The sequence below is a fragment of the Haliotis asinina genome, chromosome 1 (assembly GCF_037392515.1).
Source record: "Haliotis asinina isolate JCU_RB_2024 chromosome 1, JCU_Hal_asi_v2, whole genome shotgun sequence".
In the NCBI taxonomy this organism is placed as follows: Eukaryota; Metazoa; Mollusca; class Gastropoda; order Lepetellida; family Haliotidae; genus Haliotis; species Haliotis asinina.
This window is the reverse complement of record NC_090280.1, coordinates 64,686,169-64,700,131: the sequence shown is the minus strand read 5'-3', so window position 1 is coordinate 64,700,131 and position 13,963 is coordinate 64,686,169.

Below are 13,963 nucleotides of genomic sequence, written 5' to 3'. Positions count from 1 at the left end.
GAAGTGTTCTTGCAAAGTTATCTCCCTTTAATAGGATGGCCACATCAACTGTGGACACTCTAAGATCTAAGCACTGTTTTGCATGTTAGTAATACCTAGTAATACTCTGAAACCTTTTCTGTCACCCTTCTTTTCCTTCTCTGTCAACATAATGGTATTGGTGAGGGGATGAGGTCCAATGCTTGTATGGTTAAAAGTGAATGATGATATTGAAGATATGGCAGTGGAAGGTAGTGTCTTGGGGGAAAGTGGTCGGAGCATATGCCTGTTAAACACGTTCAATGGCATGTAGGTGATGGACGATAAGAACCTTTCTTTGTCTTGTGAAATTCCACACTCTCAAACCTCAGCAGTTTTTTAGTCTCTGAAAATGAGGAAAGTCTCTTAGATCCTTTGGATTATATTTTACGAAAAACATCTAGGGACTGCTTTAAAATACGTTCATTTCTGGGACTAGATGTTAGTCTCCAGATGGACCTGACAGTGAATATACATACTGACAGATGAAGCATTGAGATATTTGAGTCCTTCTGGTTCTCTGCCTGGTTGAATTGTGTGTGCATTCTAGCCAACACGGTAACACCGTATATTTTAGATTAGCTTTATCTAATGACCTTTATGTCTTATCTGATGGACATACTCGCACCTCTTACTGTCCTGACTGGAATAAGAATTGGATGGTCAGGTTATGTGCCTTTTCCTACTGCTTATCATTGTACCCTATAGGTGTGGTATGTTATTTGTGCTGTTGACCACCGGTCTGTCGGAAGATCTGGCTTAGAACTGGTACGGTCAGCACTATTTTATGCTTGTAATTAGAGGTTAATTGTCCAGGTTACACACGAGAGGTTAGTAATGAGAGGTTACTTATCGAGAGAGGTAGAGTGTGAGCAGCCAGTTACTGCTGTTCTCTGCCATGACATTACTGGAATATTGCTGAAAGCAACATATAAGACTAAATTCAATCACTCACTGATAGCATCAGGTGCTCAGATTTTCTGGATGGGTTGATTCATGTCATTATACATACTAATTGTGAAGATCAGCTTGTGAAGATCAGTGTATGATGGCCAGCTTGTGAAGCTCAGTTTTTTAAGATCAGTGATCCCCCACTGATATAAGTCAGACATCCGGGGTTGCCATTGTGCCCAACTAATCCACATTCAATATGATTTTTATGAGGGAGTTATTCTCACTCAGAGTCTAAGCTGGAGGTCATTTGAGATGCTGAGCCATCAATCTATTGATTACCTTGTTAGCTTAAAATGATTAACATGTATAATCAAATATAATATATATATAGTCTATTTGTCCAATTCAAAAACATACGTTATCCATGAAAACAGTTCTAAGTTTATCTTTCAGATTCATGATTGTTGTAAAGATACATTTTAGCATTAAATATGGTGTTGGTGTTGGTGTTGGTGTTGGTGTTGGTAAGCATATTTGTAGCTTTCCTTATGAGATGGTGGGCAAACCTACACTGGTGAAAGTATCATGCTCAAGATTGCCATATGTGGTAAAATGTTTGATACAGAATAAACCCAATTTTAATGTAACTGTCACTATCCAAAGACAAGCTGTGCCAAATCTTGAAGATCCAAAATACCTGTATTATTTTTAATCATGACAGCTTTAAATCATACTTTTTCACTGACATGTGACATGCAGAACAGGGGCAGGCAACACACGAAAACCAGTATTGTGCCAATACGCCTTGTGTTACAGATACAAATATACATTTTGGGGGGAAAATGGACAAAACTTGATTTTGACCAAAACCAGAAAGAATGGCAGTGTGCTACCTAATTGTTATCAATAATTGTGTGAGACAGAGCGTCAATGCTAATGTTTGCTTTATGATCAGTATTCTGTGGACGGTTTACATCAAGCATATCTGTAAAAAACATTTTGTGGTTTGACATTTTGGGTAATAGTTAACATCATTGTTTTACGTTTTTGTTGCTAGATTTGTATGACATTTTGATACCATTTATGTTTTCTTTGCGAGAAGTTGAGCGTTAGGCATTATATCACATAATGTGCATCAGTCCATATTTGGGCTTAAGGAATCATGTCATACTTGTTTAATTGGCTTCAGACTTCAAAATTCAAACACAATGCATGAATACATCTGGTTTCTACCGATAACTACACATTGTATTGTGTTGTACAGTCATGGTGCGCATGCAAAGTATATTCATGATCATTCATCGACGCTGGCCTCGAAGAAGAGGGCTTGTCCCAGCTGTGACCAAGTTGTGTTATTCTGGGACAGGTCCTTTCTTGGAAGTTATTGAAAGGGCCTAGTGGTGGCGAATGGCATTTCTTTTCTTCACAAGTACAATGCATTTATTTATAAAAGTTAGCCTAAACTGAATCTTGAAGTTTCGTGATATTTTTAATAGAAGTGCAGTATGAAGGATTCTTGTGTAATGTAACAGTTAGGCAGGCACCAGAATCACTTGTAATGGTGGCTCAGGTTGTTTTTCAAGAATTAATGTTTGATTAGGGTAGCATAATTGTTTTGCTGGACATTGAGTCGTGTCCGATTTACGATCCCACCGTTCGAAGTTTTCTAAGCATCCTTTTAAGCAAGCCAATTTCACTAAATACCATGTCTTTAATGACTCATAGGTCGTGTGAAGATAGTTCCCTCACAACAAGAACTTTAGGTCAAATCCTTTTGTAACTTAGGTTATATCCTGGCATAAAGACCCTGATACAAATATATGCAAGAAAACCCATGCCAGCCTAGAATATGTGGTCAGTCTAGATTTCCATTGTTTTGAAAATGAAGTAAGTCTCAGGGTTTCCTTTTATTTCATTTACTTGGTTTTACCCTGAACTATTTTTCTCTGCAAAATATGTTAATGTCAAATACTAGAGGTTAGGTTTCTTAGATTGCATCAACGTTTGATATGAAAAAGAGAAAATAGGTAGAAATAACATGTGTGAGGTAGAAATTTCATGTTAGGGGTAGAAATATCATGTTTCAAAACATTATTTAGTGCTTTTAAAAGTTTCATTATAACTGAGTGAAAAAATGTCTTAAAATGACTTCACCTCAGATGCGTTTTTCTCTTAAAACAAAATAGGACAAGGATGGAGACGTTTTGGCGCTTATGTCAAATTCCTGAGGGTTTTGTTTGCATTTCAGAGACTAGACATTAGTCTGGGGTCTGTGTAGTATTCCTGTTTGGTCTTCAATGGCCTAATTTTAGTTTGCAGATAAATTTCATAGTACTATAAGAAGTGTAAAATACCAGGACATGTACTAATTCAAACAAATAAGGGAACACATGAAAGTACAAATGCTCCTTTAAACTTTTCCAGAATTTCACCCCCAGTGCAATACAAAGCCTGTGAAGAAAGCTCAGAAAGAATGAAGGAACACTTGTATTTGCAGGTGTTCCCTTATTCATTTCCATGTGAAAAAAGACAACATAACGAACCAATATACATGCCTATATTAAGCATCTTTGGTACATAATACCCATAACTTTTGTATATTGGCAGTATTGTCATATGTATAGATGTATACTTGTATTTATCATTTTCAGAAACACTATCTTTTGTAACGTTTATAGAAAATGGTTCTGAGAATATTTTGTTAATATTCATGAATGTCTTTCCAACCACAGCAACTAGGGAAGGTATCATTTATTATAAAATTATGTTTTGTGTACCAATGGCATTTATATGTTGTTTATGTCTTAAATATGGTTGAGGTGGTTATACAATTGGATTTGTAATAGTGATCAATACAATCATGTCTGGATAGTGCCAGCTCAAGCACAATTTGATGAGAAGTTTGGAATGGGAAAAGTATTGACCACATATGGTCGGCAGTCAATTAACTCGTTTTGGCAACAGGGACATCATGTTTGTATTTTGATGTACGTGTACACAAGTCAAAATTGTGGCATCGGGTTATCTGGAGTTTGACATTTCAGTAAGTGAGTATGTTTCGCCCAGGTTGGTTCTATCTGGAGTACTTGAGATGTCACGACTCACCAATGTATGCATTACAATTGTGGTCTGACAATGCCTCAGACCATGTATCAGTTTATGTTTTGCGATGGTAACTATGTTACCAAACATATTAATACTTGTGACATTGCCTTGTGTCTGTGGCAGAATAGGCTGTGGAATTTAAGTTAGAACAATTGAATGACTTCAACACATATTGATTCATAGCAACAGTCTCTTTTAGGTGAACCACAATGGAATTCACACAAAAACATGAAAATTGAGATTTTGCATCATGCAAGTGGTATGGTATGTACAATATGAATGGTATTGTGCCAATAATATACCGATGTTTAATGTATCATTCCACTGGTGTCACGATATGCATCATATCGTGCAATTGATGTCATAATATGTATCCTGCGATCAATGTCCTACTATGTGTTGTATCCTGTTGAGAATAGTGAGATATGTATTGTTTCGTGCCAGTTGTATCACATTACATATCGTATCCTCACCATGGCATCACGATATGTATGTTATTGTGAGTTTGGTGTATCGTGACACCTCTACTTACCAGTATGCTCAAGGCTTTTTGGGAGCGGATGCATGTAGGTGTTCATTGTGATCACATTGTGTGTTATTTCTTATGTAAAACGTATTGTTTCTAATGTAAGACGTTATTGGATGATGTCTTTTCTAGTGTTTGGGAAGAGACTAAACATCATTTGGATCAATTATGAGGATGTTTACTTGACTAAGAGTTCAGTCGAGTCCCAATTTGTATTGGCAGCTGAGAAATTAAAATAATTCTTGTTCGTTTCTTGTTTATTATTGAATACATGTATTTTTGTATATTCTCGTGAATGATGACCATCAAACCATATGTTTCCGGTTAAGGTGATATGCTGTTGTCTTTATCGGATTCCCAGATTCCGATTCCATGATTTATATTTGCAAACTAATTTCAATGGAAATCTTGTGAGATTCTAGGTTTGTCCTAAATATGAGAAAATAGTTGGCATTAGTCATTGTGCTTACATGCCAATGGAACGTAAGTCATCAAAAGTAAGACATGTCCCTAGTCACTGATTGGCCATCCTGTGTATTTTTAGGGCCAGCAATTTGGTGAACACGTGGCCTTGGTTTCAGATAGTACGAGTTAACCCCCTTACAGTTTTGCCTTCCGCCATGTCGATGTTTGAGTGGTCGGTCAAATACTACTGAAAATCAAGGGCTAGTAATTAACAATCGCAAATCACTGGACTTGATTGACGGTTTAGACAAGGTGTGCCTAAATGCAAGTTCTGGTGTTATAAAGGACAATACATTATTCATGAACGCGTTCTTTTCAACTATGGGAGACAACTCTCCGGCCACAGGGGCTTGTAACGCTAAAAACTGCCATCAACTGCTAAAAACCGCCATTAAGGTGTATATTGTCCCTGAATGGGGTCTTATAATACCCTACCAGGGACAATATTTACCTTGATGGCAGTTTTTAGCATTACAGGCCCCCGTGTCTCCGGCACGGCATGCGCAATTCCAATTAGTCGACTTGGACTCCTTATGTGTCCAGTTCGAGATGCACATAGAAAATTGCCGCAGCTTCCTCCCTCAGATTGCATTTTATTTATCAAGTTGGTGAGATGTGCAAAAGCAGGGATAATCTACAACAATATATAGTCTCCCTGGTAAAAGTGAAACTGACATCAGTTAAAACATAGCTAAGAGCTGACAATCACCACTGTAAATGCTTGATGGGCACTGAGAAGTTGGAAGGTAACATTACGTATGGAATGGATCTAAAACTTCTTTAATGTTTACAACAAATCGTCATTGTAAACACTTTTGTGACACTATGATTCCTTGGCAAAATGGTGTTGATATTTACTTCTGTATTCCATTTATATGTTGTAAATAAACAAATGCATCACAGTTCTCATTTCCTCGTTTGTTGTTACTGTACATAGTGGCGATCATATTGCCCCCATTTTGACACATGGCATGATGCATACGGTGGCGGTCTGCAAACAATCGAGTATATATGTTTCAGACAATCAAGTGATCAACAGCATGCGCGTCGTTTTACGCAACTGGGCTAACTAGCCTATACAGCCAGTCCCTTTAGACGCCTCTTGCGACAAGTATGGGTTACTGAAGATCAATTCTAAACGGATATTACATGTTCGTGGAAACTGGAAACAGCTTCCTGTGACAGCTGAAGATGACAAGTCTTAGATATAGAAATACTGTCTTTGGTGTCGATAAATATTTATCAAGTCAAAATAAGACACCAATGCGACGTACAATTTAACACGTCTGCGATCCTGAGTTGAAATATTGTCTCTAGGTTTGATTCTACAACTTTTTACACACATTTCATAACAGTAAAGATTCGGGTCAGGATGGGTCTTCAGTAACTCAGGCCTGTCGGAAGACACAACTAACACGATCGGGGGGGTCAAGCTTGCTAATTTGTTTGACCCGTCATCATACCCCAGTTGGATAGATTAATACTCTTGCTGTTCAGACTTTATTGTTTCAAGTCCGCTGTCGTGCAATTGCTGAGTGCAGTGTCAAACAAGAAAGAAAACACATTTGAACTATCAAGGGCGGATACAGCTTTTTGAGAAGGGGGAGGCACACTATTGATATGGGGGTTTCACATATGGTCATCACACACACACACACACACACACACACACACACACACACACACACACACACACACACACACTGGATCCGCCATATGTCTATGACTTATGACAAGTGTCAGGGCGACAAAGCTTAAGACCTCCTTTTCGGTCACTTTTATGTGAATCTTCAGGTGTATATGGAAATAATCGAAGACAACATATTTTTATGTCGTTGGCTTTGGATATGATCAGACACATAGTTGAATCAAAATGATTGAAAACAGTCCATGATAAAGTGTGCATTGATTACCGTCAGTCCAGTAGTATAGATTGTCGAAATCTATCAGTGACTGAGAACAACTGCAAAAAAAGTATTTATTTATTTATTTATTTATTTATTTATTTATTTATTTATTTATTTATTTATTTATTTATTTATTTATTTATTTATTTATTTATTTATTTTCATACATACATTTATATTTTTTATATATTCTTTTATTTCAGTCATTCATTTATTGTTATAAGTCCCAAACATGCAAGTGTTGGGATAAATGCTTGAGTTTAGTTTTACGTCGCTTTTAGCAATGTTCCAGCAATATTGGCTTCACATATTGCACGTTTGTGGAGTCTAACGTGACGTGAGCGACCACTTCAACTACAAACCTAGCTACTTCACGCCCCTGTTGAAATAAAGTCGAGTAAACATTCAAAAGAACATACATTTTGTATCTGGTAACTAAAAACATATTTTTAGGGTTTTGCTTATATTCGGCACATATATGTCATGTAGCGTTTCCTTTGCAAAAGCTAGGAAGAAAAAAGTACGTCAACTCGGGCTACAGGTTTTCAGTAAATTTAACTGGAAATTGCTGAATAGGCAAATGTCACTGTCTGCTGTTATCAGCATATCAGCAATGAAAGTAATATTGAAAAAAAAAGCATAAATGTTTTATATGCAACTGATTTGTGTATCAGCAACCTGCCACATTGTTTATTTGTCCATGTCAACTATTGATCTACTCTTTGCACAGTCCATAAAACGATGCGAGCCTTTGCTACCACAATCAACTGCTCACTCTTTGTCAATGAATGCTCACGAATACGCTGCCGGGAGCTTACTTGAAGGTCTCCTGAAAATAAATAGGCTGTGTTAGTTCGAACGACCAGTATGATTTGTGTTCAATCACATTTCCAGCATACCAGCCATGGCCGTAAATAGCCCCGAATACTAGGCACGTCAGCTCTGCCTTGCTTCACCACAGGCGGGAATTGTTCCCTAACGGCTGTTGTTGATTCAACATGACTGAAAATACCGTCCCAACTCTTGTACATATAGCTTGTTGTTTGGCCATTTCGACCTTATACGGATAGTCGTTACAAAATCCGACTTACGGTTAAGTGATCACGTGACGTGGCCTGTTTTGTAGATTCATTTTACATCACTTAGTAATCTCATGCCTGTTGATTTTTCACTCCAAATGTAAACTGTCTTCCTAAAATACATAATTATTATGGTAACCGGGGTAGTATTGGACATATTTCACGCATTTACGTGTAAACAGCAAGATTAAAAATGGTTGTTTAATATTTAACAAGTTAAAAATACTGAAACTGATATATTTCCTGATTCTGAAAAACGTGTAAGAAGGATGCAGGTAAATGTAACGACAGAGAGCACATGGTGTTGTAGCATTCAGAGCACATGGTGTTGTAGCATTCAGAGCACATGGTGTTGTAGCATTCAGAGCACATGGTGTTGTAGCATTCAGAGCACATGGTGTTGTAGGAGATGCTACACGCGTAAAGGACGTGGCTCAGGGGTTTTCGTTGTGTTTAGCCTGTAAATGATTGTACAATTCTGCACGTTATTTGTATTTGCAAACCAATAGTGTGTGTTTCCCGGAAATTGAACAAACCAAATTATTTATCTTCTAATTATTGTTTCAATGCACCGTTTCCACCGTTGTTTTATCGTAAAGAAACGGTTCTATTTCCCTAAGTGCATTTAATTGTATTAATTTGTCATTAAAGCCTTGAATAAACGTGTACATATTTGACCTCCCTGCCATTTGAAGCTCTGACTGCTCATCCTTGAAATGTAAGCGGAATGTTCTTGCTTCTGTCCCCCTCCAAGTCAGAAGACGAAGATTAGTGGTTAAATGTGTACCAATCACCGCTCAGTTTATGAACATTTACGATAAACCGCCACTTGGTATCACAATGGCCAAGTGTTTTTACGCCGATATGTGCTCCGACTAGTACATACACACACACTTTCTTGACAAGTTAATATTGTTTGTTCTTTACAGTTCCAAACGGAACGCTACAAATTCGCCGACATTTAAGCAAAACCCCAACAGATAATTATTTACTTACCAAGTATCTGCATTTGTAAGTTTGCCTGACTTCATTTCAGTAACTGCGTACCGCAGTAACGCACACATACACACACGCACACACGCAAGCAAGAAAATGCACGCTCGCGCACACACAAACAAACCCAGTCCCCATCTCATTGCACCAGTGTTAGTAGCAGTAGTATGAGTAGCTGTCGTCGCAGTGACGAGCGAAAGCTTTAACCTCAAAACTTCTGGGCTACTCCACCGTCCATGTTACACACCGAATGATAACAAAAGATTAGAAACGATGTGGGCTGGACTGTAATCTGTCTCTACATCGTCAATATATTAATGGTATGTTAATCTCTGTCAGCTGTTGCAACCTTTGTATTTGTAGGGACACTGAAACAGTTGTGACAATTATGCAACGGAAGTCTGGTCTTATCGTAGGATTTCCGTGCACTCTTCCCATTTCATGTGGACACTGGGCAGTGGACAAACACAGCAGGTGACTGTAGCGACTCAGAACGAAAGCCGGGGATTACCACGGACCTGAGAATATGTCCGTGTTTAGCAAGTAGGTTCCTACGATGATCCCCTGTTAGTCGACAGCCAACAAACGGCAACAGGCAGGACTTGACTTCTGGCTTGCCACCGACTCCTGGCCCATCAGACAAGTCGACTCAGCCTTACACAGACGCCGTACCGGCAGCGTGAGGAGACTTGTGCTAGTGGGGTCAGAAATGGCTTAATCTGTACCCCTTGCAGCATGGCAGGGACGCACTCAGAAGCTAATGCTCTCATCTGTGACCTCACTGACTTGTAACTTTGTACCGGGAGTTGATGAAATGGCGACCTAAGAAGATAAGGGTTAGGAATGGTCTTCAGTAGATCATGCTACGGCTAACGGAATCGGGTGGTCAGGATCGCTCCCTTGGTTGACACGTGTCATCGTATCCCAGTTGCGTAGATCGATGCTCTTGCTGCTGATCACTAGATTGTCTGGTCCAGACTAGATTAGTTATACACTGTCGTCATGCAGTTGAATTGTTTCTGAGTGTAGCCTTAAAGAACGAACCAACAGACAGACTGCCAGGTGTGTTGGTGACAGTTTTGGCAATACGGACTCAGCGGTGTTTACACTAAGTCTTGAGTTTTCCCGGGATTGGGTACACGTACATGCATGAATGATCAATATTCCTGTTCACCCTTTCAACTGTTGACATTTGACCCAGGGATATACTCCCACATACCAGACAAACCCCGATGCATTCTATAAACGCTCTGAGGATGAAGAACATGACATCAGCACATGTCTAGGTCACATTCATTTTGTTTCGCCATAGTTACTGACTCTACAAGGACACACCTAAAAGCAAGAGGTGGTGGGGTAGCCTCGTGGTCATAGCGCTCGCTCATCACCCGACAGACCCGGGTTCGATTCTCCTCATGGGTACAATGTGTGATGTCCAGTTCTGGTGTCCCCCGCCGTGATATTGCAGGAAGTTTGCCAAAGGCGGCGATCACACCTGAAAGATTGAGCTACATATGAAAAGATGATAACTACTTGCTGGTTTGCTGTATTGAACACAGTCATTCAGGTGTTGCATGGAATACAAAACCTTTCAAAACCGTAGTAAACCAGCAGTAATCAATTCGATGCTTTAATCGGATGGCTACCTTACGTGGCATGCTGCCCAGTGTTTGGAGTACTGTTAATGGTTTCAGAAAAAGGTGTAGGTGGTCCAAATTCCAATATTTCAAGGTCCTCATCAATATATAGTCTGGTTCATAATTATTGAGAATTTTTCTTCTTACTTTGAGCTATCCTAACACCTCAACTGATTCACTGATACTTAAAACTAAGTAATGGTATAAGGGAGGTAACTCATCTTGGCCCACTGAGTATAGTACAATTAGAGTTACCTCCCCTGAATTTGTAGCAGACGTCATTTTCCTCAGCACTGTCAACAATGTCTGCTGAAGATAAAAGAAGGTTGATTTTTGAGTTGTGTAATCAAGGAATTGATGATGTAAATACATTGGCAGAGAGAACAGGAACTCCTCTTTCTACTGTGTATAGGATTAGGAAGAATTTTAAAGAGGGAAAGGATTTTGGGCACCAGAAAGGAGCAGGGAGACCCAGAAAATTGGACTTCTCAGATCGCGACCGGCTGGGAATTTTAGCGTCCAGAAAGCAAAGGGCAAGCATCTCCAACATCAGGTATGAAATGCTAGAAAGGGGATCAACAGTTGTATCAAAATCTACAGTTAGAAGAAATTTGATTGATCTTGGATGGGAGAAAAAGACTGGAATTCCTTCTCCTCTCATGAAACAAGAACATAAAGACAGGCGTGTTGAGTGGTGTTTGGCACATGAAAACTTTGACTGGGAAAATGTGATTTTTACTGATGAAAGCTCAATATGGGTATATCCCAATAATGTGAAAATATGGACAAAGTCTGCGTCAGCACCGTTGTATCGACGACCTAAATACAGCCCAAAGTTTCATGTATTGGGAGGGATATCCTTATTAGGAACGACCCCGCTGTGTGTGTTTGAGGGAAATCTGACAAGTCAACGCTACACTAACATATAAGATAATTTTCTCCTTCCAAGTGCACATGTGTTTTATGGAAATGACGGGATTTTGCAGCAAGATAATGATCCTAAACACACCGCAAAACATGCCAAGCAGTGGTTTCAGGAGAAAAATGTGACTGCATTACCATTTCCTGCATATAGTCCTGACTTAAATCCCATTGAGAACATTTGGGGGATGATGAAGGAATGTGTGAATCAAAAGGGGTTGACAAAAATTGAAGACATGAAGAGAGAAGTGGTCCGATACTGGGACAGCATAACTCACGAGACACTAACCTCTCTGATAGGAAGTATGCCTACCCGTCTTAGACTGTGCCGTGAAGCTCAAGGAGACTTGATAAAATATTAAATTGTTACCTACACAACATGAAAAGGTCAGTTCACTTTCACAATACATTCAATTTTATCTGATTTGTTCTCGTTTAATAATATGAAATGCTTTAGCTATTCTCAATAATTTTGAACCATACTGTATTTGAATTTGGTCGATAACAACATTCATTACACATTCAAGTGACCGGATGTTGTCCTCATTGACATCGTAGCAGGACTCCATATCTCTTTCCTGAATGTTTATGTTGTGAATGGTGATGGCGTGAACGTGTGATAGTTTGAACTGCCTTGGACTGAGATTGTCTGAAAAGGCTAACCCTGACACCGACACAATGACCCAGACACCTTGTTTCACATAGCATCCTATCACAACACCACAAGGGTGTGCAGCAATTGTTTCACAGTTACTTGAGTTTAACAGTCACATTCAACGCTGCACCAAGCATGGCGACACGTGGACACGATGTCGTAATTCCCCGGTGTTCACTTCCGAGGATGTCTCCTAAGTTGAATCATTATCAGCTGAGGTTGGTTCAGCTGTCCTTGATGAACACAATTGTCAGGTTTGGAAGTGGTAGATATAAACATGAATGCTTACTTTTATGAGATTTCACTTGCGTTTCCTTTGCTGTTAAGTATATATGCATTGGTTGTGTAATTGAGAAAAGGTTCCTCGGTGCACTGAGCTGGATGTTCACTTGAACTGAGATAAATATACATTTACTGATGGCTTTGAGGTCTAATAGTCAGTCTAACAGAGTTTAGTTTTACACCCCTTGAACAATACTCCAGCAATATGACGGCGGGGAACACCAGAAATGGGTTTCACCACATTGTACGCATGTGGGGAACCGAATCCGGGTCTTCGGCGTGACGGGCGAACGCCTTAACCACTAGGCTACCCCACCACCCCTGGGGAATAACACTTTCATGGTATTGTACAGTGTTAATATAATTATATGAGGTATAAGTCTATGGTGTTTTGTGATAGCTGAATGAATGAGTTATGCCAACGAATGTGTGTGTGCTCGCGCGCGTGTACGTCTGTGTGTGTTCCTGTGTCTCTCTGCCTGACTGTCTGTTTCTCTGTGTGTGATCATCCATGCTTTGGTGTCTGTGTCAATATATACTGTTATCATATTAACATTTTAACATTACATATACTCTTCGGATTTGCATGAAGTTTTGCACCTGAGAGACGAAAAAGTTAACGGTGTTAAAACGTTGCGCACCACAATTCCACACAGAAAACTTGAATAATTTCATTTCTTGGGATAGAGATTCAATTACGATAGCTTTTCTTTATAATTGTAACAAACGAAGGAACGATTCAGGCGGTTTTCACTATGGACCAGGCACTCTTCCAGTGCTCATCATCTATAGTCCAAACAGAATTTGATAACCGCTGGTGTGTTTGGCAAATTATTTTCATTTTCAGATAGCAGGGGCCACATTTCACAAAGCTATCGTAGCGCTACGACAGTTTATCTAAATACGGTATCATAAACTTACGACATTCCTAGAGCTACGACAGTTTATCTAAGTACGGTGTCATAAACTTACGACAGTCGTAGAGCTACGACAGTTTATCTAAATACGGTGTCATAAACTTACGACAGTCGTAGAGCTACGACAGTTTATCTAAATACGGTGTCATAAACTTACGACAGTCGTAGAGCTACGACAGTTTATCTAAGTACGGTGTCATAAACTTACGACAGTCGTAGAGCTACGACAGTTTATCCAAATACGGTATCATAAACTTACGACAGTCTATCCAAATACGGTGTCATAAACTTACGACAGTCGTAGAGCTACGACAGTTTATCTAAATACGGTGTCATAAACTTACGACAGTCGTAGAGCTACGACAGTTTATCTAAGTACGGTGTCATAAACTTACGACAGTCGTAGAGCTACGACAGTTTATCTAAATACGGTGTCATAAACTTACGACAGTCGTAGAGCTACGACAGTTTATCTAAGTACGGTGTCATAAACTTACGACAGTCGTAGAGCTACGACAGTTTATCTAAATACGGTGTCATAAACTTACGACAGTCGTAGAGCTA